Source organism: Cryptomeria japonica, chromosome 3, assembly GCF_030272615.1.
Source record: "Cryptomeria japonica chromosome 3, Sugi_1.0, whole genome shotgun sequence".
NCBI lineage: Eukaryota > Viridiplantae > Streptophyta > Pinopsida > Cupressales > Cupressaceae > Cryptomeria > Cryptomeria japonica.
The window spans coordinates 218181015-218201469 of record NC_081407.1 but is presented as its reverse complement, the minus strand read 5'-3'; positions in this window follow the sequence as shown (position 1 = coordinate 218201469).

Genomic DNA, 20455 nt, shown 5'->3' with positions numbered 1-20455 from the left:
GCTGCTAGAGCACCCCAACAGAATGGGGTTGTTGAAAGAAAGAATAAATCTGTGAAAGAAATGGCTAGAACAATGTTAGATGAAGCCAAGTTTCTTGATAGATTCTAGAAAGAAATTGTTCATACAGTAGTCTATATCCTAAAAAGAGTGCAAATTAGAGTGAAGTCTAATTTCACTCTATATGAACTTTGGTATAGTCATTTTGCCACTATTAAATACTTAAAAAAATTTGGTTGTAAATGTTTTATCAAAAAGGATGAAGAAAATTTGGGCAATTTTCATTCTAAATTAGATGAGGGTATCTTTTTAGGATACTCCACACATGGTAAAGCCTATAAATGCTTCAATATAAGGTGGAATAATATTGTTCAATCAATAAATGTCACATTTGAGGAGAAGTTGTTTCTAGGTGATAATCATGTTCAGGATGTTGAGGAGGAGCCTACTTTAGCACTTGGAAGATCTCCTGAATTTGTTGTAGTAGATAACTCTCAGCAAGAGAATGCATCAAGTTCTAAAGCAACAACACCTCTATCTATACCATCTAGGATTATTACCAAGAGGCATCCTAAAAATCTGATTATTGGAGCTAGAGATGCAAGAATATTAACAAGAAGAAGAGCCAAGCTTGATGAACAAGCTCAAATTGCTGAACATTTATGTTTAGTAATTGATTTTGAGCCTAAGAATGTTAATGATGCTTTATTTGATGATTGTTGGTTGAAAGCTATGTAGCCAGATTGAGAAAAATAAAAATTGGGAGTTAGTCCCAAGACTTGATAATAGAAATGTAATTGGCGGCAAATGGATTTTCAGGAACAAACTAGATGAGTGTGGCAAGGTAGTACAAAATAAATTACATTTTGTGTGTAAAGAGTATGCTCAATAGGAAGGTATTGACTTTGGTGAAACCTTTGCACCTGTTGCTCGCATTGTCAATTAAAATATTTTACCATACTCTTGTTTCAAAAATTTTCACATGGCTTTCTCAAAGAGGAGGTGTACATATAGAACAACCTGAAGGGTTTTTTGCTCAAGACAAATCTTTATATCAAGAAAGATGGTGATGATATTCTAGTTGTAGAAGCTTATGTTGATGACATTATCTTTGGTAGCAATAATGATGCACTATCTTAGAAATTTTCCAAGATAATGAAATCTGAATTTGAAATGTCAATGTTAGGTGAACTAACATTCTTTCTTGGTCTTCAAGTTTCTCAACATGAACATGGAATATTTATATCCCAAACAAAGTATGCAAAAGAAATGTTAAAACAGTTTCGAATGGCTAATTGTAATGCAATAAGTACTCCTATGGTCACCGACTGTAAAATTTCTAAAGTAGATGGATCTCTCGATGTTGATCAAATTGAATTCAAGTCCATGATAGGCAGTTTATTATACTGAACTGCATCAAGACCCAATTTAATGTAGATAGTCTGTATGGTTTCTAGATTCCAATCTACTCCTAAATAGTCTCATCTTATAGTTGTGCAAAGAATATTTAAGTATATTAAGGGTACTCTTTATTTTGGCTTTTGGTATCCTAAAAAATTACAACTTTACTTTAATGGGTTATATTGATATCGATTGGGTTGGTTGTCTAGATGACATAAAAAGCACTAGTGGTGCTGCATTTTTTCTTGGTGATTGTCTTGTCACATGGCATAGCAAGAAATAGGTTTGTATCTCTCTTTCTACAACAAAATCATAATATATTGCTGCTACATCTTGTTGTACTCAGTTGCTTTGGATGGCTCAAATACTTTTGGATATGGGTATTACTATTGACAGACCTATTCCTATATTCTATGACAATACTAGTGCTATAAGTTTGTCCAAAAATTGAGTTATGCACTCTAGAATGAAACACATTTCTATTAAGTTACTCTTTCTTCATGAAAAGGTGTTGGCTAATGAAGTTACCCTACAGTATGTTCCTACTCAAGCTCATACAGCTGATATATTTACAAATCCCTTGGCTATAGAAGTATTTGAAAGGCTTTGGTTATGATTCAGAGTTGTCTCTCAATCTTAGTTCTCATTAATTTCTTCTTTGGTTTCGGGGGATCTTTTCTCTCCAACAATAGCCTCTTATTGTTGTATTTGATAGTATATTGATTGCTCCTTGATGTATCTTATAGTTGTTCTTATTGTTCATCTCTATCTCTTTCCAATTCACCCTTTGTCCTTGTGACAAAAAGGGAGAGTATTGGCATTACTTATATGAATCTGGTTTCATTGGCATTGTTATTACAGATGGTTGTGTGTATTGGAATTGGTTATGGCTTCAGTTTCATTGGAATTGTTATTATAGATGGTTATTTGTATTGGCATTGGCTATTGCTTCAGTTTCATTTGCATTGTTATTATAGATGGTTATTTGTATTGGCATTGGTTATGGCTCCGATTTCATTGGTATTTTTATTATAGATGACTATTTGTATTGGCATTGGTTTTGGCTCTCGTTTTGCCATCAAGTACAAAGGGGGACTTTGTTGCCCTTCTTTTGTCATTTGTCCTTGATGTCACAACTTGGCATATCAGTTTGGTTCATCATTGCTATTATCAATTTGGATGGGTTGATATGTTCAAGTGACATGTGACAGTGTTGCCAATGTTACAATGTTTTCATGGCTCAGCTTACTTTCTTTATGATTCAACATGATTTAGTTTTCTTTTCTGTCTTGGTGCAGTGCTTCCTTTCAGATGTGACATTCTTGGGATATTGATTCTTTGGTACTTGTGCAGATCACAAGCTCATGGTGACTTTTTCACTTGCATGTGCATGAGGTATATAGTTCACTTCAGTAAAGGCATAAATTATTCTATATCCAAATCAGACATAATATACTCTTTATTCATAACCAAACTCATAAATCAAATAATAAGTCTATTTCATTCTAAAATTTTACCCAGTCTTGTTAAATCAAAATAACAATAATAGATTTCAATAGAAGATAAGGAAATTTTCATAAACAATGAAATGTATAAATAACTCATTACATATCTTTATACCATGCTTGGGCTTTTTATTGCCGTAAGTATAATCAAAACATAAAAGAAAGAGAGAGTGTCCGTTGATCTCCAATCTAAGTTGCTTCAATTCAGTCCTTTGAATGAAGACGAGAACAAGAATCAAACACTTTTTTCGCCCAACCTTGAATCTTACGCTTCCCCAGAATTCTTGGTCAATCAAGAATACTTGACCCTACACGAATTACTTAGCAAAAGAATTCAAAAGACAAGATGGAATCTAGTGCATGCCTAGATGATACAAGCATTTTCATTTTTCTAATTCTATTAAGAAACAAGTAATATAAATCAAGGATATGGTAGAGAGCATAAATAAAAGAACTCCATCTATTTCAATGGTTTATTCAATTGGATTACTTGGGCGAGTATAATACCATGCATAGAAAAATAGATAGTTTGGAAAAGAAAACTATTCTCTCTAGGATTCCATATTCAGCACCCATCCCAAAAGGTAACTTTCCCCATACACAAGCCTATCTAGCTGGGTTCATATAAATCAAGAATACAATGTCATAAATAAAACAATCTTTTTGTCTAATAGAATTAACAACCTTCCTATTACTTTCGTTCATAAATAAAACAATAAATAAAACATTCTTTCATGGAAGTACATTCACACATATATGAAAACAATCTTTCATTGATTAACTATCATGCAAATTTGATAAGCAAACATAATTTCGTTTCTAAAGAAAAAAGTAAATCAACTAAATTTAAAATAAAAGGTGTAGTGCAAGTATGAATCTTTTCATATAAATAAGTTATATCAACTATACATTCTTTAAAATATTAATTATTGTAACCCATAAGCATTAAATACCATTCTTTAATAGTTAACATGCATGTTCATAGTCTTTTTCATCCCATGAACCTCATAATGTATTCCCCTATATGACTATTCAAAAGAATATTAAAGCAAATTTAATCTAATCATGGAATATATTAATCAAACCCATTTCTACTAACCATTGCACTATTTTATGACTTTCTCACTATCACTTCTAAATGCATATTGACCAAAAATAGAAGTAGAGCCTACCTCCTTATGGTTTGTTATGGCTTGAGGTGAAGGTCTAACTTTTCTCCTCAAATCTGGCTACTCCTCTCTTGGATGATGGTTCACAATACTCTGTCGATTCTTCTACTATTCGTCTCTTCCATTTCCTCTCTATTCTTCTTTCTACCTCTTTTCTAAAATTTCCTCTCTAATCTCTTTTGTCGATCTTCTGTCATTCTTCCTTTCTAATCTTCTTCCTCTCTTCCTCTGTGTATTCTCTCGAGCCTTTGCTACTACTTATACTATTTTCCCTCTAAATTATCTACTATATCTTTGGCTTAGACCTAGCCATGACTTAGATACCTTAGCTAAACACTAAAGGTTCCCTTAGTTTAGAACTCTACTTGTTGCATATTTGTCAATGAAACTGGCTTCTACGGTTGACAGGTCTCCTCTAGGTTTACTCCTTTCCTAGACTTAGCAAGAGTTCACTTTAACCTACTAAGCATGATAATAAGTCACCGATCTTCCTACCTCTCATCTATCTACCTTGTCAGCACATCTATGGGTTTTTGGACTTTGACTACTGTTCTCTGCAGTCGTGGAGAGCTGAGTTGACCACATCTCATCATGGATCGTGAAGAAGTTTGAGTTAACTATCAACTTCACAACTAACACATGGGAAGAGGGAGTTAACTGCCGAGTCGCCTACCATGTGTCATAGAGGTTAACTGCAGACTTTGATATGTCATGGACACTACATGCCCAACCGACCTTGACTATCGACTTCTACCAGTCGATAACCAAACTAACCCACCATGTTTTGTATATGATGCATAAAACATATTTAATAATAAAAACACGACTTTGATAAATAAGACACACACACACACACACACACAAAGACAATCTAGTAAATTAATAGGATGTATATATATATAATAAATTAATTTTATATATATCACATTTCACTATATTGGATTTAATGTAAAAAGGATTAAAAGAAATATGATAATATATATACATGCGTATTTATAGACCTGTCATTTAGAATTGACAAAATTATATTAATCACTTTAAAATATGACATAAAACAATTGTTGAAATCTCATGTATATGAATTCCATATAGCTGTAAGCATGCCAATCATAAATAAAAATTATATTTGCATTATCTTATGCTAGAAAGACTAAATCATCTTTAATAAGAATGTTAAGTCGATATATTTTATAACTCTAAGTATCCAACTAATTTTCACTTTTATAAATGAAATCAATGTAATGATTACCAATTACTCATATCATTTTATTCAAAATCATGCATCGACGAAGTCACAAATGCACAAACAAACTTTTCTACTATGGTGTGTTAGATTCCTGTAGTCTACTGAAGTCATAAGCTAAAACAACTCTACTTGAGTCTTCTTCTCGCCTTCATTTTTTGTCACCTATTCTTGCATTACTTGCACTCAATAATTCATCAGTAATGATGATCCCCAATAAAGATAATACTAGCCATCTAATTGCATATTGCATGAGTAAAGTACATAAATCATTTATTATCATTTGCATACAAACTGCATTATCATCGAAATAAACGTTCATATTCATTCCAATTTCTATTCATAATAAAAAGGCTACATTATTTTCCTAATAACATATTAGTGAAAATGCAGTTCCTGACAACTTTAGTTTTGGCTAATATGTTGCTTCTGTTCTTTTGCATTCATATAGCATGATTACTTCTCCATGGCATGCTTGTCTCAGTTCCTAAATTCCGCCATCACACTGTAAGACATAGAGCGGCAGTGACTTAATTAAGTCATCATTGGTTATATGTATTGTCTCTTTCTTTGAAGCATATGGTCATACCACGTGCGCATGTTATTATATTTTACACTTTTGTATTATCAATAAAGTAAATGTCTATTTTGTGAGACTTACCATATGTTTTTTAAGATGGTTGTCATCACATTTTATATGGCATCTTTTTTGATAAAAATAGAGCTTATACTGTCAACAACTTTATAATTAGTGAGACACATGATGTTAGTGCGATGACATGTCATTAAATGAATTATTTTGGTGTGGACTTGAAAGCGTTATGTGTTTTGAGGAAATAGGGTCTTTGGAATAAGAGAAACAAAAAGATGTTAAATATGTATTCTTTGAAGGGATCTTTGAACACTAGTCGCCATGATAGTTTTGCATTATAGGATCATGAAAGCATTATTGATATTGTTGGGCTCCTAAGATGATTGTCTACCCTAGATGCTCAATTTTTAAGTCAACTGGCAGTGAGTTGAAAGCGGAGGTCAACCAATGTTTTATAGGTTTTGTGTTTCAACCATGGTTATAGAGGTAATGTCGTTGCCCTTCTTTGGGTTACTCTTTTCTGATGTTGATTTTAAAAATATGAGAAAGAAATATCTCAGTGTTAATTGATCCTTTTACTCTTTTCAAATGTTCCTTTTTTGAAAAAAAAAGGGGCATTCAGTTGTAACAGAAAGAGAGACTCCTAACTACTGAAACCCTAGTTAGAAGATGATATAAAATAGAGTCTATTATTTCTTTTCGGGTTGAAAGTTAATGATACTTAAAATGTAAAGTTTCTATGATAAACTGAAAAATATAGTACAAAATGAAGGCAGTTAACAAGGGTTTTCATCATTCTGAATAGCATTGAAAAAGATTGAAAACCTATACTATCGCTGTTTTGAAGAAAAAGAGAATATTGTTTCTAATAGAGGCATTTTTCTGTGACACTATAAATTTAGTGGTCTTGTGTTAGATTCATTGAGAAATATCATTTATTTGTATTCAAGTATGGTATTAGGATTGCAAACATAATGCAGTTGTAGGACGATTATTGATTACAAATTCAGATCATGCTATCGTTAAAAGGATTGGTTTGAGGTGTTGAGATCAACTCCACCATTGTAATCAGTTGATGAATATTTTGGAATAAAGGATACAGGTTCGAGTGGTTTTTTATACCCCATGAGGGTTTTTTCACTCATGAAGTATATGTGTTATGTGATGATTGTTTATGTTCTTCATTCTAATCATGCAAAAGTGATGCTCTAATACTTTGAGTATGTCTTTATTTGTTCATTGTCTCTATGTTACTGTGTTCATTCATGCAAGGCTGAAGTATTGTTTCTGTTCAAAAGCTCAAATTAGTATGTTCACAATCTAATGGAACAATGCTAGAATGCTTTTAATATGATTTGTTTATGAATTTTATTTGTGCATCTTCAGCAGTATCTTATTCCCTCTTTCCATATACTTCTCACAATTTTTCTAGGATAAGGTTCTTTTGTGCACTCTTATTTAGTCAGAAAAAACATTCTATCAGTCTGATTCCCCCCCCTCAAAGTGAATCCACTTCCAACGGTAGGGAATACCTTGTTTTTGGCATCTTATGTGATAATAATATTGCAATTGAGTGTTTGTAAACATCTCTCTATGTTGTCACAAAAATATGATCATTCAAATTTGGGCTTTTTCTTTGTTGATTTGTGTCAATGTTTCATGTGTATCCATTTTCTACAAACAAATAGTTGTTTTATAAATTATTGTCACTTTAAGAGGTTGATGTATTTCTTCTGAGTTCTTGTCTCCATTGTAGATAGAATTAGTTTGCATTTTTTGGTGTTCTGAATAGGTTGTCATCGTAATGGTATTTGTGCTAAGGGTTCTAAGTATGTAGTCCAAACGTCAAATGGAGGCAGTCTATGCTAGGACCTACGGGTAGAGGAGAGAAGAAGTGTGAGTGAAAATTGTCGAGTATGTACAAAGGATTGCAACAATTAGAAGGATGGAGATTAGTGTAAGAAGACTTGTGGTATGGGAAAGATGGAGCAAGTATAGAAAGAGGAAGATTTAATTCATGATTATGAATATAAGTGTGAGGTTGGAAAAGTTGGAAGAAGGACAACATGAGAATTTGGCAAAGAGAATTGAGAAGCAATAGTGAGCATTGAAATCATTGTATGATAAAGGCATGAAGAGTGGAGAGGAAAAAGGAGCAGTTGAAAAGGAAGAAGCAAAAGTTGTAGCAAAGGTAGAGGTTGCCGAAACCACAAAAGATGCAATTGTGAGTGCAGAAGATTGAACTATTCTTGTAGTGAAAGAGTATGTAGATGTTGTAATTAATGGTGAAGACAAAGATGATTTATTGTTGCAGATGTTGGCAATAGAAAAACAATGCCTGGAAAAGATGGTTAATGAAGGTGAGAATAGGAATATTATGTCTAAAGATAATACAATTAGAACTGAAGAATCAAGAGGTAAATTTATTTGTGCGCTGTGTAAATGATTTTTTATTTTCATTTGGGATGGTAAGAGTCCAATAATGTGAAGGAGAGAAAGGGATAGTAAGAATAGATTTATATGCAATATATTTTGATGTAGTTGAAGGGAAGATGATAAAGGCAAGAAGATATGAAAATCTTTAATTTTCATAAAATTGTTTGTATCAATTTATGTGTGGTTAAGTGAGCAAGAATACTTGGGAGGTGGACAACAAATTATGAATGTCACTTAATTTGTGGTGGGAAGATAAGTTTGCAACAATGTTGAAAAAATATGACAATTGTTCCAGAGAAACACTGGAAGAAGAGAAAGACAAAATCATTGTTGCTAATGAACTCATGCATTAGAGCATATGGTTTTTTTTTTGTCACCCAGGGAATCTAATGTAGGAGCATTTACTCCTTTGTTTATCTATTTTTTGTTCTTTTGTTTGGTTTGTGTTCATTGCTAATTTTTGGCTTTCATTCGACATGTTGACTCCTCTTCTCCAAATGGTTTTTTCTTGCAACTCTCGAATGTTGATAGTTATCAATGGGGGAAACAAACAGTGGAACGATGGGAGTAAAGAAGTGGAATGGTGATGAAGTTTTGGGACTAAAAAAAATAGAAAATAACATGGAACACGATAGAAGAGAGGGGCAATGAAGAATGCAACACCATTTTTTATTGTTGATCCGAATTATGGATTCGGATGACAACACCAAGTGAGAACCTGTGGTATTGTGGATTTGTTTACATGAACAAAGTAAACATAAAATTGAAGCAAGCCGAAAAGTGTTCTATTCATTTAAAAAATTCAATATATATCAGTTCATGAGATTCCAAGGGTCACCAAAACTCCTTGAGAAATGAAACCCAACAATCACATCTGTTTATTCACATAATAAAAATATAAAACTACGAAAATTTCAAAAAACTATATGAAATTTTGTCCTAACTCTAACTAGGCATAACTTTCTACTGCAGACTCAAAATTACAAGCTGTTTAACTCATTGGAAAGGCCTCCAAGAGCTTAAGGCAAGGTTTTCAAAGAACTACCTATAATAATGTTCTAAAGGACAGGCCAAAGTTTCAAGGGCTGAAAATGCCCTGAAGGCCTTCAAAAATGCCAAATACTAACATATAGAAAAACTAGAAAAAACATGAAAAATATTATTTTCAATATTTCAAATTTCATTCTAATCATTACTTCCCCCTTGAAAAGAAATGGCCCCATTATATCAACACTTTAAATGAGATGAGGAAAACGTAGCTGAATCAACACTTTAAATGAGATGAGGAAAACATAGCTGAATCTGCTCCCTGGTAAACCACTTTCCATGTAGAGCAATCTGCCTTACTTGAACCACTTTGTATAGATAGATCTGCTACTGTTTGAGTGTTTTCACCATGGTGTCCACAATCGGATCACATTTGCATGGAGAGGCTGCATCTAGATTTAATTCTATAGTGGAAATTATTTCTGCCACATTTGCAACATCTAATAGCGGAGGAAAATATGGCTTCAAGAGTTCCACATTGAAGACTGGATGAAGACCCAGAAATGGGGGTAGATTAAGCTCAAAAGAATTATCACCAACTTGCTTTATGATTGTGTATGGCCCATAACATAGAGGACAAATCTTCCTATTGGGACCCTACAATCATTCATTCTGGATATGCAACCACACCTTGACCCCGACTTGAAAATTATGAGGAGTACGATGCTCATCATGTCTTTCCTTATATTTCTTATTGGTATGCTCCAATATTTCATGAACTTGTTGTTGTCGATGATGAATTATATCAATGAACTGGGCTGCCTTATCTTCCTCCTTATGAAGATGTGGAACCAGATTGGATTGAATAAGTGGTATGGCAACATCCATTGGTGCAAGTGGCTGATAACCAAGACAAACCTCAAATGGGCTGTGACTAGTCAAACTATGAATTGCCCTGTTGTAGCTATGTTGAACATATGGAAGAATTGCATCCCATGTGCTTTTGAGTGATACATGCATAGGATGTGAATGATCATTCAATTCACTACCTCTGTTTGGCCATCTGTTTGAGGATGGAAAGCAATAGACTTTGTTAATTTTGTGTCCATCTTTTTCCATAATGTAGACCAAAACTTACTAAGAAACCTACTGTCCCTATTTGAGATAATGTTATTCGGATGAACAAAATGAACCTAAACATGTTCAAAGAAAAGCTTTGCAGTGTCCTTTGCAGAAATTGTTTTTTTACAAGCCACTATTACTACCATTTTTCAGAACCTATCTAACACAACATACACACAATCATGGCCTCTTTTTGGTGGTAGGAAGATTAGATATAAATTCCATATAAATTGAATGCAAAGTTTTTTCAGGAACAAGAAGAGGTGAATACAACCCAATTTTATGATTGGCAGGCTTAGCAATTATACATGCGGTACAAGCTTGAATATATGAAATAAAATTATTTCTCAACTTTGGCCAATAAAAATACCTCTTAAGTATTGCAGTAGTCTTACCTAGGCCAAAATGACCACCAACCTTACTATAGTGAGATTCCCATATCAACTTTTTGCGTTCTGCATTGGGCATATAGATTTGGCCAAGGTGAAAAAGTATTCCAGCCTGCAAATATAAGTCATTCACTTGATGTCCCTTCACCAATTGATTATAAAAATTTGCAAATTCAACATCATTCTCATACAAGAAAGCAGAGGTTTCAGTTTGATGACTACAAGAGTCCAATAGTATACTTATAGCTGCAATCAGAGGACTGCTCAAATAGTTTGCTACTTTGTTAGTGCTTTCCTTCTTATGGAAAATATTGAAATGAAATTGTTGAAGATAGGCTGACCATCGTTGATGTCGATCATTCTGCAACTTTCCTTGTGTTTGCAAAAAATGAAGAGGTTTGTGGTCTGTGTGGATGACAGTCTCCTTACCCAAAATATAATGTTTCCACTGTTTATAGGCTTGAACAATAGCATACACTTCCTTGTTGTAAGTAGCATACCGATGCACTGTATCAGAAAAATTCTGACTATGATGTGCAACTGGGTGACCATGCTACATGAGAACTAATCCTAGGGCATATTCTAATGCATCAGTTTGTATTTCAAATGACTATTGTAGGTCAAGAAGAGATAAAACTAGTGCAGAACATAACCTTCATTTTAACTCCTCAAATGCTTCTTGTTGAGAACCTGTCCATTTAAAATTTGTTTGTGTTCCCCCCCGTAATGATTGATTTAGAGGCCAAGATAAATGGGAAGACCCCAACACAAATCTATGATAAAAGTTTGCCAACCCGAGGAAACTTTGTAACTATGTCAGATTTCTAGGAGATGGCCAGTCCTTAATCACTTGTATCTTCTCCAGATCAACATGAACACCACCACTATCAATAACATATCCTAAGTATCTGATACTCTGCATACCAAAGGAGCACTTTTCTTTGTTTGCATAAAGCCCATGATCTTGTTAAGTTGAGAGAATTTTTTCCACATGTTGTAAATGGTCCTCCCAAGTTTTGCTGAAGATGAGTATGTCATCCAAATATACCACCATGAAGGAATTAGTGAATGGTCTGAGTATATCATTCATCATTCTCATGAATGTCATTAGGGCATTTGTTAGACCGAAAGACATCACTAGCTATTCAAACAATGCCTCTTTAGATTTGAAAGTTGTCTTCCACACATTAGCTGAGTCAATTGGTACTTGATGGTATCCCGGTTTTCAATCAATTTTTGTGAAGAATCGGGCCCCTCTAAGCTGGTCCAAGAGGTCATCTATTCGAGAAAGTGGATACCTATTTTTGACTGAAGTTTTATTCAAGGCCCTATAGTCAATACAAATTCTCGAATTCCATCCTTTTTTTTTGCCAGAACAATGGGACTAGAACAGGGTGATGCACTTGGATGAATATGTCCCTTCTGAATCAATTCCTATATTTGCCTCTTAATTTTATTATTTTTTAATACTGATCTATGGTGGACTAGTTCATTTGGCAATGGAGTTCCTGGTATCAAATCAATAGTGTGACTCACTTGGTAGTGTGTAGGTACCCTAATTGGTAACTTAAACAGATTCTCATATTTTGTCAAAATTTGATCCATTGATCTTTTTTGTAGGGTTGTGGTGTTTGTGATGGTACGAGAATTATATACTTACTTTCTCTCTTCTTTAGAATGAATCATCAATAATAAGAATATTCTCATTTTGGAAACCAACCTCTTACATTGCTTAGCACTAATCAAAGAGGTAGTGTATGTAGGGCTTACCTCTGGTATTCAGTATTTCTGCTCACCTAATTTGATTGTCACACTGTGAGGTCTAGAATCATAAACACCATTGCACTGGTACATATATGGTTTTGTCAACAGAACATCACAAACATCTAAAGGTGCCACATCACAAATTACCTCATCTTTGAATGACTTTATAGAGTATGAAAGGTGAAACTGCAGGTGCACTTGGACATCTCTCCCTTGACTTACCCATCCCATTGAATAGGGTTGCAGGTGTGCTGTTGTTTTCAGATTCAATCTTTTCATAGTCTCTGATGAGATTAGGTTCTTTTGACTACCACTATCAACAATAAAGTGCAGAGCTTTTCCTCCAACCCACATCTGTCAGTGGAACAATCTCTCCTCATCCTCTTGGGGCAATATCTTTGTAGTAGCTACTGTTTCATATGGATCAACCTCAATGACCTGTTCAGGACTTTCTTCTATGCAAGATTCTGCCAGCTTAGGTTCTGCCTTGTCCTCATGCGTCTCCATCATTAAACTTTTTATGGTTTTGCAATCTTTTGTGTTATGAGAGGGACTCTTATGGAATTCACGTGACATACCATTTTCTTGTGTCTTCTTCATACCCCATGCCTTTTTCGTTGGTAAATTGGGAGAAGATTCCTTGGAGGTTTGTTTTCATGTAGTTTTGCCACCTTCACCCTTCCATATGTTGTTTGCAAAGTTATCCCTCCTTCCTTTCTGTTTGAATTTCTCCTCAATTTTTGTAGTGAATTTATATGCACTAGGTAGAGTCTCTATGTTCATAAATTCCATTTCGGTTTGGATATACCTATGAAGTCCACTCTGATATTTCAAAACTTGGTGCTTCTCACAATATTTGATGCCAAGATTTACTACTAAAGCATGAAACATATTAGTATATTCTTGCACAGTTTGGTCCCTTTTCTGTCGAAACAATTGCCACTACATATATTTTTGTTCATATGCATCCATGGGAATGTATTCTCCCCATGTGAGGTTTTGATCAAAGATAAAAGTACTACTAGTTTCTGCTGCCTTGGATGCTCACTTCACTTCCCATGAATCTTTCACATGATTTTCAGCTTTGAGAAGAGAAAAAATTATTTTCTCTTCATTTGAGAACTGGTTGATAGAGAAATACCTTTCCAGTTTTGAAACCTAATCATCAACAAAATCTACATCAATCTTTCCATCAAAGGTGGGTATATCAGAATTCACTTGCACATTGAATGGTGTATACCCTATGAATGGTGGGTTTTCTTTTGACCCATGACTTTCCAGCATTTTCTTGAAATGCTCTATCATTTCTTCACATTGTTTTGTTAATGCATCTGCAACCAACACTTTAATGTCATTATTGATCTGCAACTTAGCCAGCTACAATTGTGTGCATCTCAAAGGAAGGTAGTCTGAAGGATTCCTTGTTTCCAACCCCAATCTTTGATATGTTGATTTTGTGTGATATGACATACATGAGCGAACTTTCTCTGATACCACTGATCCAAATTATGGATTCGGATGACAACACCTTAGTGAGAACCTGCGGTATTGTAGATTTTTTTACATGAACAAGGCAAACACAAAATTGAAACAAGCAAAAAAGTGTTCTATTCATGAGATTCCAAGGGTCACCAAAACCCCTTGAAAATAAAAACCCAACAGTCACATCTGTTTATTCACATAATAAAATCTAAAACTACGAAAATTTCAAAAAACTAATGAAATTTTGTCCTAACTTTAACTAGGCATAACTTTCTACTCCAGACTCGAAATTACGAGCCGTTTAACTCGTTGTATAGGTCTCCAAGAGCTTAAGGAAAAGTTATAAAAGAACCTGCCTACAATAATGTTCTAAGGGACAAGCCAAAGTTTCAAGGGCTGAAAATATCCCGAAGGCCTTCAAAAATGTCAAATACTAACATATAGAAAAGCTAGAAAAATATGAAAATATTATTTTCAATATTTCTAATTTTCTTCTCATCAATTGTGGAATCGATCATTGGAATCTAGAAGGAGAGAGATATTGATCGGGTTAGAGAAAATGAACACCAAATGAACTAGAAATGATAGGGAGTGAGTAGTACTCTACCTTGAAATCTATTGAATGGAGAAGCAAGCGCCGTCGATTACTGTGAGTAGTCGGGTAGGAGAGAGGGAAACTAGAATGGAATTGACAGTGCAGGGAATGCGTTTCTTTTGGCTTGTTATGTAAGAATAATATTTCAATAGAATGTTTGTAATCATCTATCTTTATGTTGCCACAATAAGATGATCATATAGATTAGGGAGTTTTATTTTTTGATTTCTGAGAATATTTCATGTGTCAATTTTGTGCAAACCATTAGTTGTTCTACAAATTACTATTGCTTTAAGAGGTTGATGCCTTTCCTCTAAGTTCCTGTTGCCACCTAGGCAAAAATAGTTTTCATTTGTTGGTGTTTGGAATAGGTTGTCATCAACTTATATTAGTTGTTTATTTATAAACTATAAATCCTAATGATTTGTGACTAGATGAAATAAGTGTCTCTATTTTTTAAATGCTTTATCAAGTGCATAATTATTTGATGAATATATTCAAGACTTATTTTTTTCATTTTAATTATCACTAGAATATGATATGCACTTACCTTCTTGGTTCAAAATCCCTATCATAGTTCTATTAGCACCATAGTCAACTTGAAATACTTTATTGAAATTTGGCAATACTAGAGCTGATTATTCTTTAAATTTTCATATTGAAATTTGAAAATGTTTTTCATTACAATTATCAATGATACTAATTCTTATGAAACTTTATTCATTTTCCTAATAGTTGGATACATTCTTATAATACTTGTGATAAATATTATTTTAAAGTCATTAAACCATGAGAAATTCTTACCTAAACACTCATCTTATTGATGTAACTCCACAATAGCCTTTACATTTTATACTATAAATTGATAAACCTTTTTTAGGAAATTAGAAAACCCAAATACATAATTATTTTTCTAATGATGAAAGTTTTTAATTTAATGAATAAGTTTTCTTCTTTTTATCTTTATAATTATATTATAATTAATATTAATTTATTACTATATTAGTGTGTTAATTAACTCAAACGACATAACAAGCCTCTCTCACAACCTACCATTTGTCTTGAACTGCAATTTTCTACTCATCCTCTTCTCTAAAATAGATTTTTTGATATTTTGAAATCTATCTTTTTGAATTATTTTGATCTACTTAGGCAATGTATAAAGTCATCTATTTATAGTAATGAAACTGTATATTTTTTATTATTTTATTATTTTCCATCATTATTGAGTGGTACATTATTACAATCACAACATGTATGGGCTCGAACACCCCCTTATTAACCAAGGATAATAAACTTTTAATTTACCCACTCCTTCCTGATTCCATGGGATGGCTATGAGAAACAAACCTTGGAGTTTTAGAAGTATGGTTGTTGTTGCACCAAAATATTGAGCTATTAATTCCTAATACAACTATGAGACTTATAAATTCCATAGGAGGCAGTTAACCCATGTCACAAACCCAAGCGATGTGCTACACAATGCAAGGAGACCAAGGGTGCATACCTTGCAACAATCCCCCTTAGTGCAAGCGAGGGAGTTTGAATATGTGACCCATGCTTTGATACCACTTGTTAGAAGTATGCATGTCATAGCACCAAAAGATTGACCTATTAATGTTTGATACAAACTAGACATATAATCCATAGGAGGCAGTTAAGACATGTCACAAACCCAAGCGTTGCTCTGCACAACATAAGGAGACCGAGGGAACACACCTTGAAACATGGAGATCCTAGAATGGGGAGTATTATTTATGTGTCATTATTTCTTTGGGGTCTTTGGTGTAGATTCCCTTCAATGGGTAGTAAGAAGAAACCTATTCAAATTGATTTCTTTCTATTACGTTTTCTTGAATATCCAAACCCTATTCCAAAGCTCCCATTTTGGAATAGGGTAGGAGAAAACTGGTAAAAAATAAATATAATGCATCAAGTTCTTTCCAATAGTGTGGTTTTTTTATTACAAAGAGATAGAGAGAGGGAGAGAGAGAAAGGGGGAGAAATAAAGAGAGAAGGAAGGTGGTGTAGAGCACCTAGCTCAAAGTTGTCTTTTATTGCATTTTAGAGTTTTTGTGTGATTTCAAGTTATTTTATGTTGTAATAAGGTGGAAGAAATCCTATGATTCTTTTTGAAGCCATAGTTTGGTTGTTCATAGTTTTGTTGTGCTCAGGATCCAAAATTGTCATTATCTTGAAAACTTGTCAAAATGTCAATTTTTGGTTTGTACTAGGTGGATGCTTGGAAACTTGCTAGAATGTTTGGAAATGGTTTAAATCCATTGTGGGATTCCATTTGAGTGATTTTAGGCCTTGAGAGCCTTGGAGTGTGTTTTTGCACTCATAGGTAAAAGTTGTCAAAAATTGGTCTTGACAACTTTTGCATTTTTAGGCAAAAGTTGTCCATGAAGGAAATGGCATTGGAAGTTGGTTGAAACCAACTTAAAATGGTGTATAAAACCTTCTAAGCATCTCCAATAATAGGTTAATTAACTTTTGGTTTGCATTCAATTCATTTACCAAGGGTTTCCTATATGTTTTCTCACATTTGGACAGTTTTTGCTTTGAATTTATGCTTTTTTATGACCTGTACGGTCTAGTAAGGTGCTCATAGAAGAGTAGGAAGTTAGGAATTTGTTTTAACTTTCCAAAAAGTATAATATGAAGCTCTGAAGTTCTTTGGATCAAAAGTTATCACTATTTTTGTAAAAGTTGCTCACAAACCCTTGAAATTTGGGGTTTTGATTGTAAAAATGCATTTTACCTAAGCATCCATGAATGGAACAAGTTGCAATCCATTGGATGTCTTGGGTAGGATCTTTAAATAGTTTTAGAGTAGGCTTTTTGTGTTTTTACAGGCCACAAGGAGGAGAATGGGTGAGATGAATAACACACAAGCTTGTAGCTAGTGTGTGAGGATAGCAGACATTGCTCATTTTCAGAGCCATGGAGAAGTGATACCCCAACAACCCATAGTGTTTTGGGAAGGTCTATGGGTTTACTAAAATAATCCAATATTTTTTGGGTTGGTTATTTTTACTGGTGAAGAGTTTGGAGCACATCTTCCAAAACTATCTGGAAGCCCTAAACCCCTTAAAAATAGTTCTTTTTTAGTTACCCTAGTTGTATGATAAACACAGAAAGGAAAATTTGTGATATTTTTTAACTTCCAAATGGGTATTGGAATATGTACAAATATCTGAGGGTTTTTAGAAATTTTTTGGGAAAGAGACCAAAAAATAGTCCAAGAAGGGCTAGTCAATTAGGCCTAATAGCAGCCGGTAGAAGCAAGTTGAAAACCTAGGGCTTGGGAGGAAGGTGAAGACCTTGTCAATGCATAAAATGGAATTTAAATACCTTCACAACATTACCATAAAATTTTAACATGCTTTTACAGTGAAGATCCTTGGTGGAGGTCTTTGGAGCCTAGTTGGAGCTTTGGGAGCCTAGTAGGAGACCATCTCAAAATCAGAGATTTGGGTCAAAACCAGCACGAAACCTCAAGAGGATATACCTAGGAGGAAAGCCAGTAGATTTTAGGCCTTGGAGGTCTACGGAGTGTAACCTAACAAGTTACCTTGGAGGAGCTTGACTAGAAGGGTGAGTAGCGGAGTTGGGGTGAGTAAGGGTGAGTTGCGCAGTCGGGGTGAGTAAGGGTGAATTGGAGAGATAGGCACAAGACCTTTACATCAGAGTGGTATCAGAGCCATTCTTTGAAACATTTGGTTTATGTCAGATTGTGAAGAATCAGAAGCAAGTTCAATGCCTCCAAAGCCATCGAATCCAGAAGCCATCTGAGAGATGCTGGCAGAGATGATAGAAGGATTGAAGGATACAAAAGGAAGCAAAGGAACCAAAGAGGCAAAGAAGGAGAAGGGAAAGGTTAAGATAGAATGGGCTGATGAGACTGATGAAGAAGTGGAAGATGGAGAGGAACCAAAAATAGTAGCTATGCCTCAAGACCAAATCCTATTCCTAGATGCAGTCAAATCCATTTCTAAGGACAATCTAGATGGATTACCCACATATGGAGGAAACCTCAATGGAGAAGAGTTGATAGATTGGATAGAAGCTCTCAATAATCATTTTGATTACAAAGAGGTAGAAGAAGAGAAAAGAGTTAATGTAGACAAATCAAGAATGAGAGGATCAACATTGGTTTGGTGGAATATGATGCAAGAAGAAAGGATACAAGAAGGAAAAAAGAAGATAACTTCATGGGAGCATATGAAGATCAAACTTAAGGTACAATTCTTTCCAAGAGATTATGAAGTTCAAATTCATAAGAAACTACAAAATCTAAAACAAAGGGAGCTAGATGTCAATTCTTACATGGAGGAATTACATAAGCTAAGCCTCAAAGCTAAGAAGCACGAGAATGAGGTGGAGAAATAGGCTAGATACATGAATGGATTGAGACAAAATATATAAGATGAAATCAGTATCCTTACTCCTGATACCATTCATAAGTGTTTTCAATTAGCATTAAGGGCAAAAGACAAAATCAAGAGGAGGAGTGAATAAAATCAAAAGTTTAGAGGTGGTAGATCCTTTAGAGGAAAGGGCACTTTTAGTAGAGAACAATAGACATCAAGGAATGAAGAAAACTCAAGTAAAGAAGGTGGTGGAAACTATTCAAGGGGGCCATTTAGAGGATCCTTCAGAAGAAGAAACAATTCTAGGGGCAGATTTGGAAGCTCGGGTAGAGGAAATCCAGTTTTCACTGGTAGATGTTACAATTGTAATCAAGTTGGCCACACAATGGGAAGGTGTCTAGAGAAAGCAACCAGCTCTTGACACTCATACATGGGTGAGAGAAGAACACAATTAGTGTAGGAAGAAGACAATTAAAGTGTGTCTTCCCCTCTTTGCAAGGCAGGCCCAGTGATAGATGTTAAAAGTCTAATGCTAAGAAGGTCTTTGTTGAAGATTCCTCAAGCTCAAGAACCACCAAAAAGGAAAATTTTGTTTAGAACAACTTGTAAGTCTCAAGAAAATATTTTCAAAGTGATTGTAGACTCAAGTTCAACTAAGAATATAGTTTCAACTGAAATGGTGGATAAACTCAAGTGAAAGAGGCTGCCACATCTCACTCCCTACAAGTTGCCATGGCTCAATCGAGGCCAAAATGTCTTAGTTGATGAGAAACCATGGGTAGACTATGAGATTGGTGAGTATAAGGACAAGATTTTATGTGATATATTGCCTATGGATTCTTGCCATTTGTTGTTGGGATGTCCATGGCAATTTGATGTAAAGGCTCAACATGATGGAGAAAAGAATAGCTATATCATTACCAAGAATGGTAAGAGGTATCAAATGGATCCATTACCTGATCCAAAAGATGAAAAATAAGTGGGATAAAGTGTGATGATGATTAGTGGGAAAAAGTTTCTTAAGGTGATGAAACAAGAAGGAGATCAAGGGTATGCTATTGTGCTCAAACCTAGTGAAGAAGGTAAGGCAGATCCAATGGAAGAAGTGACACAAGAGGTGAAAGGTCTACTAAAAAAATATGAAGAAGTAATAAGAGAAGATCTATCTGATTCTTTTCCCCCAATGAGGGATGTAAATCACCAAATAGACTTGATGCCAGGGGCAAGTTTGCCTAACAAGGCTGCCTACAAAATGACACCTAGTCAAAAAGAATAAATTGCCAAACAAGTGCAGGAGTTCTTGGACAAAGGATTCATAAAAAAGAGTTTGAGTCCATGTGCTATACCTACTATCTTAGCACCCAAGAAAGGGGGGAAATGGAGAATGTGTATAGATT